Genomic DNA, 21,200 nt, shown 5'->3' with positions numbered 1-21,200 from the left:
TAGAGGCTGTGCTTAGTTTATTTCCCACAATAACAACTTACCACACAACTTGTTATAAGTATGCACATTTATTCTTCAGGTAAAAACATTGCATCATATTGAAAACAATAAAAGAATCTTACCAGAGGTCACCCCAGCTCCAACCTCGGGCTCTTGTAGCTATCAGTCCTTCAAAAGCCACAACTGGCTTTTCCCCATGCTCACAGGTTCATAGCTGTCTCATATTCAGAATTTAGGCTGGATAGAGCATGTGTTTCTTTATACTGCTTGAGTCTTTGATCTTGGCCTTCAGGAACAGGTAATCAGCAGACAAAGACCCTCTCTTAGAGTATAGCTTCAACAGGCTTGTTTTTTGCATAACCAGAGTTGGGTAATTTGCATTAGCCTCTCTCCCTGTGGAATTGCCAGAAAATCCAATTAACACTTATTGTCCCAAAAGTCCATACTTGTGTAGTACATTTTCAATAGTTTTTTGAAGTCCCAGTTATTACAACATTCACAAATCCCCCACAAATGTTTTCTGATAAGGTGGGTAATTGGAGTCCTGCACAAATTTGACTATAACCTGCAATGGCAATAATCATATAGATCTGAATAGCGGAGTCTAACAAACTAGTAGGTGGCTTTCTCTCTTTCTGTTGCTGAGATCATTTTCATGATAAACTGTCTTAACTTCAGACAGAAAGAGGAAGAGAATTCTAGCTGTAACACAGGAAATACTATGGGAAGGTTAGTTCTTGTGGAATCTTCAGCTCCTAAATTCTGTTGCATCATGCAACATCAGCTGCTTCATGAGGTGGTTGGGCACTGAGGAGAGAATAGTAGCTCTGTGAAACTGGCTGGTTGTGACAATAGTTCTGTTAATTCCATTTTTTCTGGGGAATAATGGAATTAACAGAACTGCACTTAATTTTTTAAATCCAGCATCCATTTTAGGGGAATATCTCTAATTTAGTTTAACACATGATGGCTATGTCTAGATTGCATCCCTTTTTCATAAAAGGGATGCAAATTAGACACATTGCAATTGCAAATGAAGCGGGGATTTAAATCCCCCCCGCTTCATTTGCATAAACATGGCATAAACATTCCCCTTTTAGGAATAAGGGATCTTTCGGAAAAGGCTTTATTTTCCTAAAGATCCACGTCTAGACTGGCGTTTTTTTCCGGCAAAGCTCCGAGCTGGAAAAAAGCGGCAGCGATGTTTATGCAAATGAAGCGGGGGGGGGGGAATTTAAATCCCCACTTCATTTGCAATTGCGATGTGTCTAATTTGCATCCCTTTTATGGAAAAGAGATGCAGTCTAAACACAGCCTTTGGCTTTGCAGGAGGGGCCATTCTTGGCAAAATGTTCAAACATGGGTGCTTAAATATGCTTAGATCTACATATTGGCACATATATTAAAGTGGCCTGTTTTTCAAAGACACAGAGAATCTGAATCTCCCATTCACTCCAATATTAACTTTGGGAATGCAACATTTCTGAGAGTCTGCCCATTTTTATTTGGGTAGCTAAATACTGATTTTGGAACTTAACTTAGGCACTGAAGTTTGGATATTTTTGCTGTTGATGACATCCATTGGTGTGTTATGGCCAAATTCAGCCCAGATGTCTAGTACAAAGGGAAGGATGGGGGCAGGGTGGAGACATCAGGCTTATGGCATCTTACACCAGAGCTGAATGTGGCCAAGAAAAATGTAGTGATTCGGCACAGAACACACACTAATATTATCTAATATAGTTTGGTGGTGGAGACTCTGAAGTGTCCTAAGCACATTTTCATCATTTTAACTAACTAGATGATTATCTCTTGCATTATCAAACTGAGAAGAAGGTTCCCTGCTATTGCCTGATCAGGTATGTTAAAGCGCAGAAACATTTTAATTAATTCAGTAGAGAGTAGCTCTCCATGTCATAGCTTCTGAGCACAAAGCTGGTGGTAATTCTTTCTTAGCGTCACTATGACATCAAAAAGGCAGATTTTCTGAGGCCATTTGAGCATACAGTTCTTGATTTCAGCAGGCTTATCTGAGCAAGGTCACCCATATTCTGCTGGTTAAAACTCAGATTCTGTTCATTAAAATAGATGAGCAGTTAAGAATTAGATTGTGGGTGTGGGAGTGAATACCCATTTTACACAGAGAGCTAGGACTGCTTGGTGTGCTTCTAGTGCTAGTCTTTCCAAAGGTGGCAGAGAAGATTGGGGAAGGATCACATCCACTGGCCAGTGGAATTGCCCACGTATAGAAGAGGAAAAAATCTCAGTCAATCTACTTAAGCGTGCAGCAACCACACTTCTCATCCAGGGTTCAAAGTGGTATGGTGCCTAATGCAGACACATTGCTTTATGGAGTGCCCAGACAGGCAGCGCTCTCCCATGCTAGTCTCTAAAGTGAGTTTGTGTCCTAAAGCCATAGCTTTTCTAGTCTATTATTTTTGTATTGTGCTCATCACAGTGGTTTCCAAATATCTAAGAGTAACTGTCCTATTAAACGTGTAGTCGCTTGCTAAAATCTTTGCTCAGCCTTGTCCTGTCCTGACAGACTATAGGAGAACAAATGTGTCTTTTTCACAGCTTTTGGCTCATATCAAATATGCTCTTTGACTCAGATAAACTGTGCAGCAGTATAAAAACTAGCTGGTTGTGGAAGTTTGTAGGTCTGAAAACAGGCCTGCTGATGGGGGGAGAAAGGAGGGTGAGTGCCCTGGGGCCCGGTGATTCAAAAGAGCCCAAGGTTCCCAGCTGTCACAGCCCCCAGGTGGACGCTTCAGATGGCACTTTGAGTAGCTGCCTCAGTTGTGCCCCTACTGGGAGCACAGAATTGTCCCCCCACATGGCCCAAGGGCCCAGTGAGTCTGTTGGCTCCCCTGAGAATCTTCATTTTTAGTCAATACCAATGACACAAATATAAATAATCTTGAGAAATAAATAATACACCACATACATTACTCTATTTTCCAGTATTTCCTGGGTGTGACCAGATCAGAAATACCACACAAAGTACTCTTCTGGAAGCATTTCTGTTACCTGTCACAACAGAACCAAGGTGTCACAGCAACATGTAGAATGAGAAAGGGACCTGCCTGAATAGTCCCGTCACAGCACACAGAGTTTCCCCTTTGTGTGGCTCTCCTATGTGTAGATTGAACAAGGGGTGTTCAGTCAATTTGGCAGTGCTGTCTATCTCCAACATTGTAGAGGGCTTTCTGCAGGATCTAGAGCTCAGGAAGCAGGGAGAGACGGTGGTCCGGCAAATGGGAAATCACTGGGAGCTGAAATCACTGGTTTTGCTGAGAGCCAGACCCATTGCAGCCAGTGGAGTGGCGGCGACCAGCAGGGTGGCTGGTGGTGTAACGTGGCTGGTAGGAGCAGCGGCAGGCGAAGAGCGGCGAGGAGCGGCCACCCGTGGCGTGGCGCGGCAGGTGAGGAGCGGCAGCAGGCGCCCAGCGGAGCGTCCAGTGGCGTAGGATGAGACAGCTGGTGGAGCATGGCGGAGTTTCGTATAAGGTGCCCCCTATCTATCCGACCGCCCCTATTTCTACCCAGGTTGGGAGGTGAAACCCTGCGGGTGAACTTTGGGACTCTGGGTGGCATGGACCAGGGACAGAGACTTTTGGGGTGTCAGACTCTTTGGACTTCGGGCAATTCTTGGCTGGGGGGGCTTGGCTCATGTTTGGGTTATGAACTCTGTTTGTGATGTTTTCCCCAAGTTAATGCCGTATGACTTCTCTCTCTCTTTCATTAAATGTTTCTTTCCTACACTCAGACTCAGTGCTTGTGAGTGGGGAAGCATTGCCTCTCCGAGGCGCCCAGTGGTGTGTGAATTTCCCAGATTACTGGGTGGGGGCTCGAGCCGGTTCTATGTGAGATGGACCCCAAGTTATTGAACCGGGCCCTGGTTACTGCCAGGCCTACCCGGCAGAAGGGTTACACATCATTTTCATTTAAAGATCTGAGTGCTAAATTCATTTAGGGATTCAGGCATTGACTGATTTGTTACTTGTGAAGCTGAATGGGGGTATGCCAACAAACCTGAAAAAAACCCATTGCTGATGATATTATACCTATTAAATAACACAGATGCTCTTCCTGTTTGCCAAACAATATGACAATGGGGATCGCTGCTACACACCGGGGAGGCAGGTTCTATAAATATCTCTATCCTTTTTAAATTAGGCCATGTCTAATTAAAAGGTGGTATGCAATTATTAGCATTTATAAAATGCTTTCCAAATCAGCATGACTCATGTATCTGGATGGAGAAAGAGTGCAAGTTAATCTAGTACATTTATGCTTTTGCTGTGCAGCTATTCTTTGCAATTCCAAGAAGGTTTGTTTGAATTATTTATTGTATATATTTGGTTTATTGTTGTTCATTGTCCAACTCAGCACTTAGGGTGGTGTCATTTTGTAAGTAGCATGGATAATAATGTTTGGATGGTTCATACATGGGAAATCTGATTTGGGGGTAAAATTTAGGCTTCCCGAGAGACAAATGAATTTGAGAGAAGGAGCAGGATTGAGAATTTAAGGGGAATTTAACCGTTCAAAATGACATGGTAATTAAAGAACTGATGCTGAATAATTTAAGTAAAAAAGCTTTGTTCCACTCACTTAGGGTATGTCTACACTACCCTCCTAGTTCGAACTAGGAGGGTAATGTAGGCATACTGCACTTGCAAATGAAGCCCATGATTTGAATTTCCCGGGCTTCATTTGCATAAGCGGGGAGCCGCCATTTTTAAAACCCCGCTGGTTCGAACCCCGTGCAGCGCGGCTACACGGGGCACGAACTAGGTAGTTCCAACTAGGCTTCCTAGTTCAAACTACCGTTACTCCTCATTTCACAAGTTCGAACTAGCGGGGTAGTGTAGACATACCCTTAAATAGGAACAAGAACAGGCCCCAGAACTTCAAGGATCCCACTCAAATCATGACAAACGAATCATTACGTGTGCAAGCCCTTTTACCAGGGATATTCCTACACGAATATGATGCTATTGTTGTTTTTCTTCTTTCTAGTGGGGCAGTATGTAGAATCATAGTTGGACTGGAAGAGTCCTCAACAGGGCTGGCTTTCTAGTTAGGCACAGCAGGCATGTAGCTAGTGTTATCGGAGTTCTAGGAGCACCTAAAAGTTAAAAGTGGGTTAAAAGTTTCATTTTTTTTATAGAAAACACCAAGGTCAACTGTAGGTGAAGAGGGGTGCTGAAGATGCTGTACCTAGAGGAATGTAAGCTGTAAATCTGGGCCTTGGACCTTGATAAGTATTTCATCTAGTTCCCTGCACTGAGGTGGAACTTAATATTATCCTGCTCTTCTCCGGCACTTGTCGACTAACCTGTTCTTAAAAACCTCCAGTGATGGAGATTTCACAATCACTTTAGGTAATTTATTCCAGTGCTTAACTATTCTTACAGTTAGGAAGTTCTCTCCCTTGCTGCAATTTAAGCCTACTACTTCCTGTCCTGTCCTCAGCTGATAAAGAGGAGGGTGATAAATTGCTTTTCTTATAATGAACTTGTACATACTTGAAGACTATTAACATGTCCCTCATCAGCCTTCTCTTCTCCAGACTAAACAAACCCATTTATTTTTTTCAATCTTTCCTTGTAGGTCATGTTTCTAGATCTTTACACATTTTGCTGTTCTCTTCTTAACTTGTTTTTTCCATATTACTGTCTCATATCCTACCCATATATTGCTGTTCAGTATGTCAGTCACCTGATCTCTTTTGGTGATAACTGAAATAAAAAAGGCATTTAACAATTTGACCATTGTTGTCTTTTCAGTTATTTTCTGTCCTTCTTCACTGAAAAGCATACTCTGTCACTGGTCTTCCTCTTGCTTCTCATTTACTTGTGAAATGTTTTCTTTATATCCTTTATGTCTCTCGTTATTTGATCTCATTTTGCACCTTGGACTTTCTAGTTTCGTCCCCACATGCTTGTGGGGTGTTTTATATTGTAATTTGACCTAGTTTCCACTTTTTGTATGATATTTTTCTTGAATTTCAGTTAAATGAAAATCACCTGGTTAAGCTAGGTGGTTTCTTAGAACGTTTCTTATCTTCCATGTGGAGTGGGATAATTTGTTTTTAAACCCTTATATATGTCTCTCTAAAAAAACCTCTAAGCTCTCCCTTCATGTCATTCCTGGATGAGCTGTACTCTTCTATACCAATATTCCACTCATGTGAACTATCTCACCAAGTCTCTGTGAAGTCAAACCACAGAACGGGGTTATTGCTTACAGTTTTACCACATATTGCCCAAAGGTCCCGACTGAAATCAGGGGTCTGCTGTACTAAATGCTAAGCCTTTGGAGCTTATAATCTAAATGAACAAGACAGACAAAGTGTGGTAAAAGAAAATACATTCATCCTCATTTTATAGATGAGGATCCGAGGCACAGACAGGCTTTACCCAGAGTCATACAGGAAATCTGTGGCAGAGCTAGGAATTGACACTATGCAGCCAACTCTTCAATCCAGTCTTCCCCACAATTCCATTCTCTCTAGCTCTCTATTGGACATGCTTATTCTGGATATTAATACATACACATCGTCTCGCAGCAAAGGAATGATGTGTCAAAGTAATATAAAAGCACTTGCTGTGGTGTGGAGCGTTCTGAAAACTTGAAAAAATGAACTTTTGCCTGAGGTTACATCCTTCCCAGCCACCTCCCACAATGGGCTAAAGTACAAAGATCATGTGCATATTCCACACATGATCCTTGCACCATGCGAGAATGTCCTTATTGGGTATATTCCTTGTATGTTCATTACACTAAACATTGAGTGACACATGCATGCATAATCCATGTAGGACCAAAATATAGGAGAAAATAAACAAAGCTCCATTTACCCTCTCCCACGAGCAATGGTATGTAGTGATGAATACGGACACAGACTAGGGCACATAACTGACTTTTGTCAATATTGTTTGTGCTCCTTTCATGTCTCTTCACCTACTTGGTAGGGAAAGCAGAAGCTGAGCACAGAGTATGGCTGGCAGCTATCAAGGCTGATCTTTGGAATAATATTTTCCTGCAGTGGAAAACCCCATTAGATAAAGATCAAGGAACTAAATTAAGTTTGTGAATGCATCTCTAGTGTCTGCAGTTTGCTTCTCTGAATGGCTAATTGCCAGCTCTGAAATATTTCTGGGCCTTTGCCACGATGAAGCAGCCGATGAGTTGTCTGGGATATGAATTCCTGCCATGTCCCAATTTCCTTTTGATTTAACTTCAGTTTTCAGGAATGTGCTCACTGCATCTGTAGAATGTGAGCATAGAAACTTGTGCAAACTGTGTTTGGCAGCTGGTGTATCCAGTGGCAACAGAAGAAGATGGAAGGCTTGTCTATACAGGGAAAATCAAGTCTTATCTACACTTGAAATGCTACCATAGCACAGCTGCATCTCTGCAGTTACACTGCGGTAGCGCTTCAGTGTCGATATTGCTATGCCAATGGGACAGGTTCTGTCCTGTCAGTATTCTATTTCCCTGAGAGGTGGTAGCTTGATAGATGGAAGAATTCTTCTGTCAACCTACTGCTGTTAATTCAGTGATTTAGGTTCACTTAAGTATGTTGCTCAAGGGTGTGGGTTTTTCATTGCCCTGAGCAGTGTAGTTGGGTCAAATTAATTTTCAAGTGTAGACAAATCTCTGGAAAGATAATCCAAATTAACAATTAAAGCAAATTAGTTAAACAGTTAGATCCCTGGGTGAATACTGTTATTCAGAGTTAAAGTGGCCTTAATTCAGTTGAGCTTCATTCATTTTGCAAGTAAAGGACACTAAACGAAATTAAGGCTAATTAAGTTCTGAAGGAAAGTGTTCACACAAGGATTTAATGCAGTTCAATTAATCCACTTCAAATTCACATTTTTTGTTAATCCAAATCAATTTTCCTGGGTGTCCTTATGTAAATCAAGCTTTAGAAGTCAAGATACCTAGGTTCTATTTCCAATTCTGCCCCTTCACGCCTTATGTGATTTTGTATATATTATTGGTATCTCTCTGTACTTTTCCCATTTATAAAATGAAGATAGCAACATTTATCTTTCATAGAGTCATAGGGTTGGAAAGGACATCAGGAAGTCATCAAGTCCAACCTCCTTCTAAAAGCAGGACCATTCCCAACTAACTCATCCCCACCAGGACTTTGTCAAGCTGGGGCTTAAAAACCGCTAGAGATGGAGATCCCACTACCTCCTTAGGTAACCTATTCCAGTACTTCCCCACCCTCCTACCAAAATAGTTTTTCCCAATATCCAACCTAGACCTCCCGCACTGCAACTTGAAACCATTGCTCCTTGTTCTGTCATCTGTCACCACTGAGAACAGCCTCTTTCCATCCTCTTTGGAACCTCTCTTGAGGTAATTAAAGACTGCTATCACATCCCCTCTTCACTCTTCTCTTCTGTAGACTAAATAAGCCCAAATTCCTCAGCCTCTCCAGCCCCCTATTCATTTTTGTTGCCCTCCACTGGACTTTCTCCAATGAGTCCACATCCATTATGTAGTGGAGGCCCCTCACAACTGGACACAATATTCCAGATGTGGCCTCACCAGTGCTGAATAAAGGGGAATAATCACTTCCCTAGATCTGTTGGCAATGCTCCTACTAATGCACCACAATAAGCCATTAGTCTTCTTGGCAAAAAAGGCACACTGTCAACACATACCCAGCTTCTCATCCAATGTAATCCCCAGGTCATTTTCACCATGTAGCATTTTGATATTCTTAGATGAAAGTTAATATATTTGTACAAAGGTGAAGTCGAACTTAAAATGATAAAACTATATAAATGCTAATAGCCATTTGCTATTGTTAATATATTTCAAAAATCTCCTTCAGTACTCTTGTATAAGAGTCTGTTTCACATCTGTGTTCAATTCAAGAATTAAAAGTAAGGCTTTTACATGTGTTTGTTTACAAAGTGCTTGATTACAAGATCCCAGATATATAATCATTTCATTTTCCTGCTAAATAGCTAACAGCACTGGCTTTGCTATCCTGTAGTTGTTCCAAGAGGACCCCACCACATGATTAGAGGTAAACAAGTGAATAAATATTTTGTAAAAAGTGTTTTAACTCAATATTATGCCTTGAGGTGTGTTGTGTACGTTGTGCCATTTATCCAAACAGAATTGGATTCACAAATAGCGTTAGATATAACAGGGTTTTAAAAAACATTAGGAAAAACTAAACAATGAAAAAATATATTTGAAGTGAAAATGTTCCTACAGCTGTAAAATGTATGATAGTTAGCACAGATCAGTGTCAGTTAAAACAAGTCTTTATACTTCACAAGCATGTATTGATTCATACTTGATCAGAGTATTTTATAAGATCTATATGTAGACAGAAGATAGTCTCTACCCCAAACAGCTTAAATGAATGTTGATCTCATGTGTAAAACTGTTAGTTTTTCAATAAGAAATCATCAGTATATATTAATTGCCCATGTAATTTTCTAATTGCTTTTCAGGCATTGTATTTTGTTTGGTAGCTAAATGTCAGAAAACAATTAGGACTGTCAAAAGATTTAAAAAAAAATCAAAATTAATCATTAGATTAAAATTAGTCATACTTAATTGCAGTTTAAATTTAATGATTAAATAATCAGATATTAATTTAAATGTATTAAATTGGATGATTGTATTTTCTAAAATATTGATTTCATTTATAATACAGAATACAAATTGTACAGTGCTCATTTTATATTATTTGTATTACAAACATTTGTACTGTAAAAATAAAACAAGTAGAATTTTTAATTCACCTCATGAAAGTACTGTAGTGCAATCTCTTTATTGTGAAAGTACAATATGTGGTATTATTAATATTGAATTATTCTTTTTACATAACTGCAAAAACAAAATAATGTAAAACTTTAGAGCCTACAAATTGACATATCATATGAATGTTTAGCATATCTGGAATGCATCATCAGCTACAACAGTACCATGTGAATGCTTATTCTCACTTTCAGGTGATGTAAGTTGTAAGTGGGCACCATTATCTACTATAAATGTAAAAAATGTGTTTGTCTTAGTAATAGACTGTAAAAAAGTAGGGTCTGAGTGGGCTTGTATGAGATGAATTGAAAAAGACGATCTGTCTTTTTTACAGTGTAAATATCTGTAATAAAAATAACAACAAAGTGAGCATCCTAAACCTTGTATTCTGTGTTGTAATTGCAATAATTTTATAATAAATTTGATTTGGTATTCTATTATTGTTTAACAGAGTGATTAAAAGCAACCATTAAAACAAAATCTAGTTAATTTGTGTTGTGCTAATTGCACCTATTAACTGTGATGATTGACAGCCCTAAAACAATTATGGTTAAAGTGATTTAAGAAAACTGGGCTTTGTTTTCTAAATATTGGGATGAATTAAAAGCATTTGTTTGTATGACTATATCACCAGTGATGGAATTTTAGAACAGATAAAACAGAATTACAAGTACAGTAAACTGTAGACAGCTTTCTGCAAATGTTGCATTGTTATATTTAAAAATCTAATAACTTTGTTGAGAGTTGAATGCTGTACATTTTAAATTGTACATAACTAAGCAAATGTTTAGAGGAAAATATTGTATTTTGACAAGTGATCATCCTACTGATAAGTTATAGTTGACCAGTTTTCTGTTTTGTTACCACTTTCCAGGCAAGGTTGAACTAACAGCCAGGTGGCAAAATTTTCCATGTGCACAACTGACATTTGTACTGTGAAGAGATATCACATCTGTTACCACACAGGAAAGAGTTTCCATACTAGCAACCACAATGGAATTTAAGGTTCAGTAATCTAACAATATATAAAATAGCCTAAATCTTGCTATGTTCAATTTTGAAAATGAATATGTGAACTAAAATAGTTCAGTTAAACTCCTGCTTCCCTCCATGTATTGCACATGGAGAAAGCACACACCAATGTCTTACTAATATGTTGAATGTTAAGTCTATTATTCTTCTAGGAGATAAAAGGAACTCTTTATAAGGGAGGGCCAAGTCACAGAAATTATGTAAGTCCATGTGACAAGCCAGTGTGTGCAGCAGCTGGTCAAATGGGGAAGGGAATTGAAAGCTTAATTGTAAGGATTAAGCATGTGAGTAGTCCCTGAAGTCACTTGATGCCAATGGGAGTTTAGTCAGGTTTAAAGATAAATGCATATATAAGTGTCTGCAACGTTTGTCAGATTCTTGAAGCACCTGTCTTGCATTTGTTCAGTGTTGCACCATGTACTCTTCAGGCATTGTGTAAATACTAGAGTCCCAAGTCTTTATGGGAATCAAGGGAATCATGGTAATTATTTTTAAGCCAGTGGGAATTGCAGTGGTGTAGAGAGAAAATTGATAACTATTGGGTTTGAAATTGTCAACTGGAAAAAAACCTCAAACCTCTAACGATAGTAAACCTCCAGTGTTTGGTAAATACCAAACAATTCAGAATTCAGTGCAAGGATAGACTAAACTCATTAACATTATTAATAATTACTAGCTGCAGTACTAATAATATTAATAATATTTGATAGACCATATCAGTGTGTATAATTTCTAATTAAAAGTCTGCTCTGAATAATTAAAAAGGCTTCTTGTAAATATATAAATAACAGGGGGCTACTTTATTACTTGTCCATGATGCTGAGATTTTAATTGATATAAATGTCTGTCTGTAAAAATAACTCATCACTGTTAAATCAGTTAGTGTCAGGGAAACATTGAAGTACTAATCAGAAAGCAGCATATTTTTGTGCCCTCTGTATCACAATATCAAGTGTCTTTAACATACAGTATTATCTGGGAAAGGGGTCACTGTAGCTTCTGAAGTCACATCATGCTCCTCCCTCCAGTTTGTTACAAGCTATAAAACTTTTTGGTTATTTCTGTGTGGAAAATATACAAATGTACATCTATTTCCTTTTCACTCATCTTTCTTTCCCCTGCACTTAAGCATTTTCTGATGGTAATTTATACGAAGTAAACACTGACGTCCTAAAGGCTGCACTTCCTCTGTGCTTGTCAGCTGAGCCATATGACTACCACGCTGTTCAAGCTATGTTATAGGCAGATTCAAATTAGGTATATGCTGTCTCCCAAATGTTATGACTGTGCTCTCAAGAAGCCTGATTCTCTTCTTGTTGGCACTTTGTGTAGCTATCTGTGCCTATAAAAAGGGGATATAAAATACTATAATTTTGATCTGGTAGTGTTTGAGACCCACTTGTGAATGCTACCCAAGGTGCTAAGTCCTGGGGATTGAGCCTGAGTCTTTTACATATTTGTAAGGGACAAGAATTGAACTCTTTCAAGTGGTTACACTATCTCTATTTTGAAGTAATTAGAACAGATTGTAAGATTTGGGATGGACAAAATCTCTACATGTTGGTGAAAAGATGAGCAAACTTGGACTTTAATGTATCTCAGAAACATCTTTGGCACTGCAATTGAAATGTTCACATACACTGTAACCAAGTCACTGTGCAGAAGCTGGTATCAGCTGCAATAATAATCATTAGGGTTGGAAGGGTTCAACTTTTGTCTGTAAATATTGATTTTACCATAGACACACAAACTGATGAAACACATTTCCATTAATAATAATCAAAATGTACAGAAAGCAAAGTAAAAAAAATGCTGTTTCGGAACTCTAATGTCCCACTCTAATGTGTATAAATCATATTGTATATAATTAAGAATACACAAAGCGTATATTTACATCTCTGTTAAAACAGCTGGCTCAGGCATTAGCCAACTGAAGGTGAAGATGATTTGTGCCATTCATAAAGCTTATCTTTTTGGATTTGAATGTTTACAGTAATTAGACATTTATTATCTGACACCTTTCCCTCAATTTCCTGCAACTCTGAAAATTTAAATGGATACAAAAAATTTAAAATTATATATATATATATATATTAATTCTACCAAGCTCAGTAATTATTTACTTTCATTGTTTTTAATGTTGCTATAAGGCTAATAGAACTGAAGACCTCTTCAGGCCAAAATAGAAATAATGGAGTGTTTCTCCCCAAAATGACTCTAATTGTCAGGTATGCACTGTATCAGTACCATAATGCAACACACAGCATTGGCAACAGATGGAAGGAGCCCTGGGGTGATTGTTACTCAGAGCTTGAATGTGTCAAAGATTTAGTCAACTTGGCATACAGTAGGACAAAAAAAACCCAACAATGTCATCCCTTACGAGGGCGGTAGAGGGGGTTGGATGTGAAGAGTGATGAGGTGGGAAGAGGAAAAAAGCAGAACCTCTGTATGTATGCAAGAGCCATCTTGTTGATGCAGGGCACACTGGCTCAGTATGGACGATTGGACACATTTTGCTGATGTATTAAAAAGGTGCCATGTGTACCCACAGCCTACCATATGCTGAAAATGGTATCATGCTACCAGCCAGCTGACAACTTGATTATGTCCTACTACTTTTTGTCCTTTATCCTTCCTTTAGTCTTTCTTACTTTCCAGTCCTAGCAGCAGACCCCAGTTCTCTCTGGTAATGGCCCTCTCCTAATGATCCAAACTTTGTGGATATGTAGACTCCCCTTCTGGCTGGATCTCTAGTTCTTAGTCCATTCCTGCTGTTCCATAGCCATCAGGCTGTATTCTTTTGGCACTAGACTGGATTATGCCAACAAAAGCCACAGATAGATTCTTCCTACTCCTTTCTTGTGTTTTAGTATCATTCCATCTTTGCTGCACCAAGATGGTTGTGTTGTAGCAGAAATGAGCTTCCTGTGATCTCCCCTTCACCTCACTCATCCACACAGCACAAAGTATAATTCAACCCTTACTCTTTTGCATATTTGTGTTTCTTCAGTACTTTCTATACGTAAGATACAACTTCATTTTGTGAAGCATCTTTTGCACAAAATAAGGACCTGATCCTGCCAACCCAAACCTGACTTAATTGAGATTATTCATGTGAGTAAAAGGTGTGAAAACTCTGGGCCTCTATTTCGAATGGCTTAGGAAATTTAAGCAATATAATAGCTAGTCACTTTCATTCAAAGACTTTAGGACCAAGACTTCCAATGAAGTTTAGTGCAAAACTTTAATTTACTTAAGGGTTAGACCCTTACACAGCACATACTTTATGTTTGTTTCTTATTTAGTCTGAGCTTCTTGAATTTATAAACTGAGATTTGCAAAGCCACCTAAAGGATTTGGCCACCCAATTCCCATTGAAACAACTAGGGACCAGGCATCCAAATCCCTAGATGCCTTAAAAATCTTAGCCCTAATTTTTCACGTCTGTGTTCAAATTCCACGTTCTATTTTTTTCTTTTATTATTGGGTTTCATTAGAATAAAATGTGTATTTGCTTGGCAGAGGTGTAGGTGGCCACTTCCTTTTTACCTGGCAGTATAGGTGAGAAGAAAAGAAAAAAATTTTAAAATGACAAATTTAAAAAATAGACCCATGTCTTATTTTGGCCCAGCTGTCCTCCTGTGCTACAGAAGTGAGACTGGAAAGAACAGCAGCAGTCAGCACCTAAGTGGCTAAAATGCTATTTAGTTTTAGAGGCTGCTTACCAGTTGGAGTCTAAGTTGGTTGCTTTGTCCATTCTTGGAAAAACAAAGCAAAATATAAAGAAGTTCACCTAAAGGCATTAGCACTTTGTTATAAGTAATTTCATGCTCAATACTTAAGCAGTTAGGGCATGTCTACACAGCAGTATTATTTTGGAATTATTAATGTTATTCCAAAATAATTATCTCAAAATAGTGGCGAGCTGGATGACTTTTTACTCCAATTCCTGTAACCCTCATTTCAAAAGAATAAGGGAGGTCAAAGGAAGACCTTTCTTTAACTTCCTGCAGTATAGACAACACCAAAAGCCAAATTAAGCTATTTCAACTTCAGCTACACAGTTAACGTAGCTGAAGTTGTGTATCTTAACTCGATTGTCCTGTAGTGTAAACATATCCTTAGCTATTTATTTTAAGAAGGAACCATTTTTTGAAATAGCCTCGGCAGTCACTGGAGTTGGTAGGCCTTGAAAGTTCCTATAACAAGGATTGACATAACTGTAGATGCACATCCAAAAGTAAACAGAGGGCCAAATTCATCTCTGGAATAATTCCATTAACAATAATGTGTTCATGAGGGATAAAAATAGCGCAAAGTCTTTTACTTGCTACACATCTTTGTCATAAACAGCAACCCTCTTGTTGATCCAGTATGCAGATTGGTTTGTTTGTTCTTGGAATCAAGTATACCGCCCCACTCCTTCCACAGATCTGCTTCCCTGAAAAGACTAGCTGCCAGTCTTCCTTCCAGGAACAGCAACTTCCTGTGGGGGTGGAGCAGGTATTATACTTCGTTCCCTCCAGAGAGAATCCTTTCCTGCTTTTGCTGAGGATGCAGTACATACATCCTGCCACAGCATCTTCCCACAAAGAAAATGCTATCTTTAAATAACTTTAAACAAATGGATGTCTTGCTTTAAGATGAGTTACTACTTTTTTAAATTAAAGTAATAATTCCCCTCAACTAGTTCATATCAAATGCTTCCACTTCTCTGGTAGCTGAATGTAGTCACACTATAACAAATCCCCTGTTAGTCAGGTATAGAGAGATTCAGTGGTAAGTGTTTTGTGCCTGTGTTGCTCACATTTACCTGGGCCAGCTATTTTACTGTGTATATTTTCTGAGTGAACACGAATTGAGGCAGCTTTGGGATTGTGCTGGATAAAATATATTGTTTATTTGGAGGATGCCAAGAAATGTCTTGCATCACAGGCAAACATGGTATAACATGATCAAATCACTGACAAGTAGAGACCTGCGTGAATTAACGTACAGTATGAGTTTTCTTCTGCTAACTCATTAGTGTGAGCCACAGTATTAAAACATTCAGAGACTATTTTTTATAAGACAGAAAATCACTGTTTCTGCCATGTGAGTAGCTCCCTTCGGTCGTACGAGCACAGGCATAAATGGAGGTCTTTTGGGGCACTAATTGGCCTGAGGAATAGGAGATACCCTGCTTGTGGCATCAGACACTGAGTGTGTGTTACTGCTGTCCACCAAAGCAGTTCTTTGACTATATAAATGAAGTTACACCAGGGATGAACTTGGCCTACCCTGTCTTGCTGAATCATACAAGGTTGATCTTTCAAGGCATTCTACAAGTGCTGTGCACATTCAGCTGCCCATGAACTTAATGGGCACACTGCACCACTTACCAGAAAATCAGTAAGTCCTGAGCTCAGGCATGCTGGCTTTCAGGTGGGTGCTGTGTCTGCAAAAGCATTCAATGTCTCTGCTACTGACTGAAGGAGTGGAAGCCCTAAAGCCTTACACTCTGTTAAAGCTAGTGCCCCAGAGACTTCGTTGGAAGATCTGTAAAGTCTTGGGCCACATACTCTATTGAAGCCAGAAAGAGACACAGGAAGTTGTCTACCCAGCAAGGGTGATTCTGGCTTGTTGGTGCTACAGACTGTGCCAGCTGTTGCCTGACCCCTATCCCTGTCCACAGATTCTCACTTTGACCCTGCCTTGTTCCCAGCTCCTGCCTTCTCAGTCTTGTTCTGGTCTTTGAACCCCTGTCACTCTAGTTTCTGACAACTCTGGCTCTGACCCTTGCGTGTGGCTCTTTGGCCTCTGACTCGGTGCTGACCGTTAGCTTTCACTCCTGTTTCCTGTCTGACCCCAGGCCTGACTTTCCCCTGTGACACTTGGCTCCTGACCCTGGACTATGAGCCTCTGGTTCCTGAATATTGCACTGACCCCCAATCCAGACTGCCCATGGTCATTGGCACCTATCTTCCACAGACCCTCTTAGCAGGGGGTAGCCATGAGTGGGCAGCAGCCCATCTAGTTGGCAGCCAGGCCCCCACCCCCAGCCCTGGCTCTACTTTGGCCCCAGCACTTGCTGGAGCATCTGATGGGCAGGACGAGTGGGGCAAGACCCTGCATCCCAGCCCCACTCTGTGGCTGGAGCGCCGGGCCGAGTGAGGCAAGTCCCTGACCCTACTCTCCAGGTCTGTACCTGCGGGACCCCCGGCCAGTGCATCCATTGTCCCCTGCAAGGCTGGCTGGAAGTAGTGGAGGAAGACAGCTCTGATCCCTCCTGCGCCAGATCATTGCCCACCCACACAAAGTCAGGGTCCACCTGAGTGTCCCATCCTGGCTATGTCACTACTTCACAGTTAGCTTTTTGCTGCATCAGGTGCCCAACAGTTAACCAGGAAGACTGTTCATGTGGTGCAACTGAAAATGATTGTTGCCTATTTGTGATGCTTGATGGACATTTCCATAGGGCACTTTCCTCATATGAGGACACCTAAAGTAAACAGAAAAGCTCTACCTGAGCCAAAAAGATGATTGCTGCTCTAGCTCATTCTAGGACAATGGTCTGCACCCAGATTGCTGGTGTTCCAGAGAGCTGGCTGGCCACCCGGTGCTGCCTCTTCCCATTAATCTCAGCATATGCTGCTGCAGCTGAGCTGCTCTTGCTTTATGTCCAGCAGCAAAGTGGAAAGTTTAGTGGAAAGACTTGAGCCATCCTCTCCACCTGCTATTGCCTGCTATGCTGTCAATAACACACTGCATAAGAGTTTTACTGCCATCTCCCAGAGATACTCAAAAGCAATAAGTACCCTACCTTCATCAGACTTGTGCTCTAATAGAAAACCTTAAGTGGTCCAAGCTGGGTTAAGGCTGAGTAACTTCCCAAATGCTCAGAATGTGTAATAGTCAGATATACTGACTTGGGATGGCTGCTGAGATAAGGTTCTTAGACACCATTAAATGACTGCTTCTTGGAGCAGCTAGTTCTGGAATTCACAAGGGGAGAGGCAATTCCTGATGTAGTGCTAGATCAAGCATCAGATCTGGTCCCTGAGTTAATATGGTTGAACCACCTGGCAATAGCAACCATTATGTAATTAAATTTACCATCCTTGTGGGAGGGGAGAAACCAAAGAAGGACACCACAGTAGCATTTAATGCCACAAAGGGGAATTACACTAAAAAATGAGAAAACTGGTTAAATGGAAATTAAAAGGCACAGCTGCAAAAATGAAATGCCTGTGAGCTGCATGGAAACTGTTTAAAACCACCATTAGAAAAGCTCAAATTAACTGTATAATCCAAATGAAAAAGCATAGTCAGAAAATCAAAAAAGAGCCACCGTAGCTAAACGACAGAGTAAAAGAAGTGGCTGCAACAAAAAGGCATCTTTTAGAAACTGGAAGTCGTATCCTACTTAAGAAAATACAAAGCATAAACTCTGACCAGTCAAATGTAACAGCATAATTTGTCAGGCTGAAAAAGAGCAACTAGCAAAAGACACACAAACTAACAGCAAAATCATGTTGAAGTACATCAAAAGCAGGAAGCCTGCCAAACAATCAACATAAGAACGGCCGTACTGGGTCAGGTGGTTGCTAAAGGAGTACTCAGAGAAGACAAAGTCATTGGGGAGAAGCTAAATGAATTATTTTCATTGCTCTTCACTGCAGAAGATGTGAGGGAGATTCCTACATACAAAGTTGCCATTTTAAAATGACAAATCTGAGAAATTGTCATGGATTGAGAAGTCCCTAGAGGAGGGGTTGGAACAAGTTTTTAAATTAAAAACAGTAATAAGTCACCAGGACCAGATGGTATTCACCCAAGCAGTTCTGAAGGAACTCAGATATGAAATTGCAGAACTACTAAGTGTAGTATATAATCTCTCTCTTAAATCACCTTCAGTACCAAGAGCCTAGAGGATAGCTACTGGGAGATCAAATTAAAAAAAAAAAAGATTCCAGAGGTGACCCTGGTAATTAAAGCCCAGTAAGCCTAACTTAAATACAAGCAAATTGGTTGAAACTATCAAAAAGAACAGACTTACCAGACACATAAATGAATATATTAGTTGGGGACAAGCCATCATGGCTTTTCTAAAGGGAAACTACGCCTCACCAATCTATTAGAATTCTTTGGAGGTGGGTGGATCAATAATGAGTGAAGAAGAGTGATTCCCCCTCCCTCTTCCCAGCGCAACACTCAGCCAAAACCTCCCACTCCTTCCCTGAGCCTGCTGCTCAAGATCCAGCCAAGATAAGCCTCCTCTGGAATCGACTCCGAGTTGACTGCTCAGGGCCGGGAGGCTGCTATGTTCCTTCTCCCTCCGCAGACACAGCAGCCACCTAAGCCTATCCCCGGCACTGTGCTCTTGTAGCCAGCCTCAGCAGTAGCTGGCAAGGAAGCTCAGTGTGGAGCTGTAGGAATCTACCACTTACTGCTAGGGCAGGCAAGGATGAGTTGGGGGAGGTGTGTGGGGTGGCAGGAAGAGCCAGGAGATACTCTGCAAGTGGGATGGAGGTGCCCGGTAGGGCCAAGAAAGTGACCAGTCCCAAATATTGGGGGCAGTGGTCCCCTGGGTCCAGAATATTCCTGGAGCCCTAGTATACTGGCCATATAACTCGCCATCCCTGCAGAAAAGTTAACGGAATGTTTGGAAAGGGATAGATAATAAGACAGAAAATATCATAATACCAGTATATATACCATGGTACACTCACACTTGGAGGAACACTGTGTGCAGTTCTGGTTGCTCCATTTCAAAAAACATATATGACAATTGGAAATGTAGCAAGAAGAGTAAAAAATAATTAGAGGGTATAGAGCAGCTTGGAAAAAAGATGACTAAGGGAAGATATTATAAAATCATGACTGGTATGAACAGAGTGAATACGGAAGGAATATTTATACCTCCAGATAAAACAAGAACCAGGGGACTCCCAATTGAATTAATAGGAAGCAGGTTTAAAACAAACAAAAACAAATGTATTGCCAAACTTATTGTGAAGACCCAAAAGTATGACTGGGTTCAGAAAAGAATTAGAGAAGTTTATGGAGGAAAGGATCATCAATGGCTATTAGCCAAGATGATCAGGGATGTTCCTAAGCCTCTAACTAACGAAAGTAGGGAGTGGATGACAGGAAATGGACCATTTGTCTTACCTAAGATGGTCATTCTTATGTTCATATGTCTTGATATAATTGACAAAAATCCATCGAGAGAATTGTGAGAACTGAGCTGCTGTAAGTACATATAGAAAAATCAATGCTGTCCAAGTCTGTATTAACTTTTCCATGGCCACCTCTCCATACTCATGAGAGATTCTGGGAATAGCTGAGGGTGGTATGATTGTAAAGGGTACAAAAATACCAAATGTAATAGTTAAAAACTACCATGATTTTTAAAATAATGGTGTTTGGGGACCTGACTCATGATTTTTTTAAAATGTTGGGGTTGGCAGGACTGAAAATGCAAAGAGCCAGCATATTGTTTTAGTGTCCGCCCAATGCCTGGTAGTGCTCAGGTCCAAACATGTATTCCTCATTCCTCAATTTTGCTGCATGTGCAGTAGAGACAGCAGGCCAGTCCATGTTGGGTAATATTGTATTCAAAAGTGTATTCCAGGCAGGGCCAAAGTAGCCGTTTGTACTGAACCACAATGATCCTCTCAATTTATGCTCTTGTTTCCTGTGTTCTCCAGTGTTCTGCTTACTCTCATCCCTGCAGCCAGCTATTGACCCAGTGGTTTTAAGTTTCCATCCACTGTCAGCCCAGCTCATTATCCTGATAAGTGAGATTCACTTGTGACTAATTAGAATGCACACTTTGTTCTAGTCTCCCGCCTGATGGTCATTGTTTTATAGAACCTCTTTTTACCCACAACCTCCTTTTTTCTGTGTTCTTTTAAGTCCAGTGTTGTCCTCCTGCAGCATGAAAGAGATGAAGAGTTATTGGTCTATTGCAGTTACTACTATAAGGAAATATAAATGTTAAAATAAAATCATCTCCTTAAAATTTCAGTTGCTTTTAGGATGTTTGTCTTTCAAGTTAAATACTATGTTAACTCTTTCTAAAATAACTCATCTGAATAACTGAATATGGATTAATCTTTCAGTCCTTCCAGGCAAACTCCCATAGGGTGTTAGAGTGAAAATGGGTAAGGATGTAGGCGAATAAGCAGGAAAAACACAAAGGGTGAAATTCTGGCCCCTCTGAAGTCAATAGCAAAACTCCCATTAACTTCGGAGGAGTCAGGATTTCAGACACAAAGGCCAAACACTGCACTCCTAAATCAAGCTAACCCTGAAGTGAGTTCAGTGGAAGTTTCACTTCATTAAACACCATAGAATCTGTTTTGTGGGAA

At 40.2% G+C, this 21,200-nt stretch overlaps 1 long non-coding RNA gene across 1 annotated transcript in view; it reads right to left on the bottom strand.

Moving 5' to 3' along the window:
- Positions 1-21,200, bottom strand: part of LOC112545251 (uncharacterized) — an 86,258-nt gene that overhangs the window by 48,557 nt on the left and 16,501 nt on the right. Inside the window, exons 2-3 of the long non-coding RNA XR_012905974.1 lie at positions 3,031-20,760; positions 123-393 (exon numbers count right to left, since the gene is read on the bottom strand). This is a non-coding gene — a long non-coding RNA (uncharacterized LOC112545251). The remainder of the gene's footprint in view (positions 1-122; positions 394-3,030; positions 20,761-21,200) is intronic.

The sequence above is a fragment of the Pelodiscus sinensis genome, chromosome 9 (genome assembly GCF_049634645.1).
Source record: "Pelodiscus sinensis isolate JC-2024 chromosome 9, ASM4963464v1, whole genome shotgun sequence".
Classification (NCBI taxonomy): Eukaryota; Metazoa; Chordata; order Testudines; family Trionychidae; genus Pelodiscus; species Pelodiscus sinensis.
This window is presented reverse-complemented; position numbering and strand designations above follow the sequence as displayed.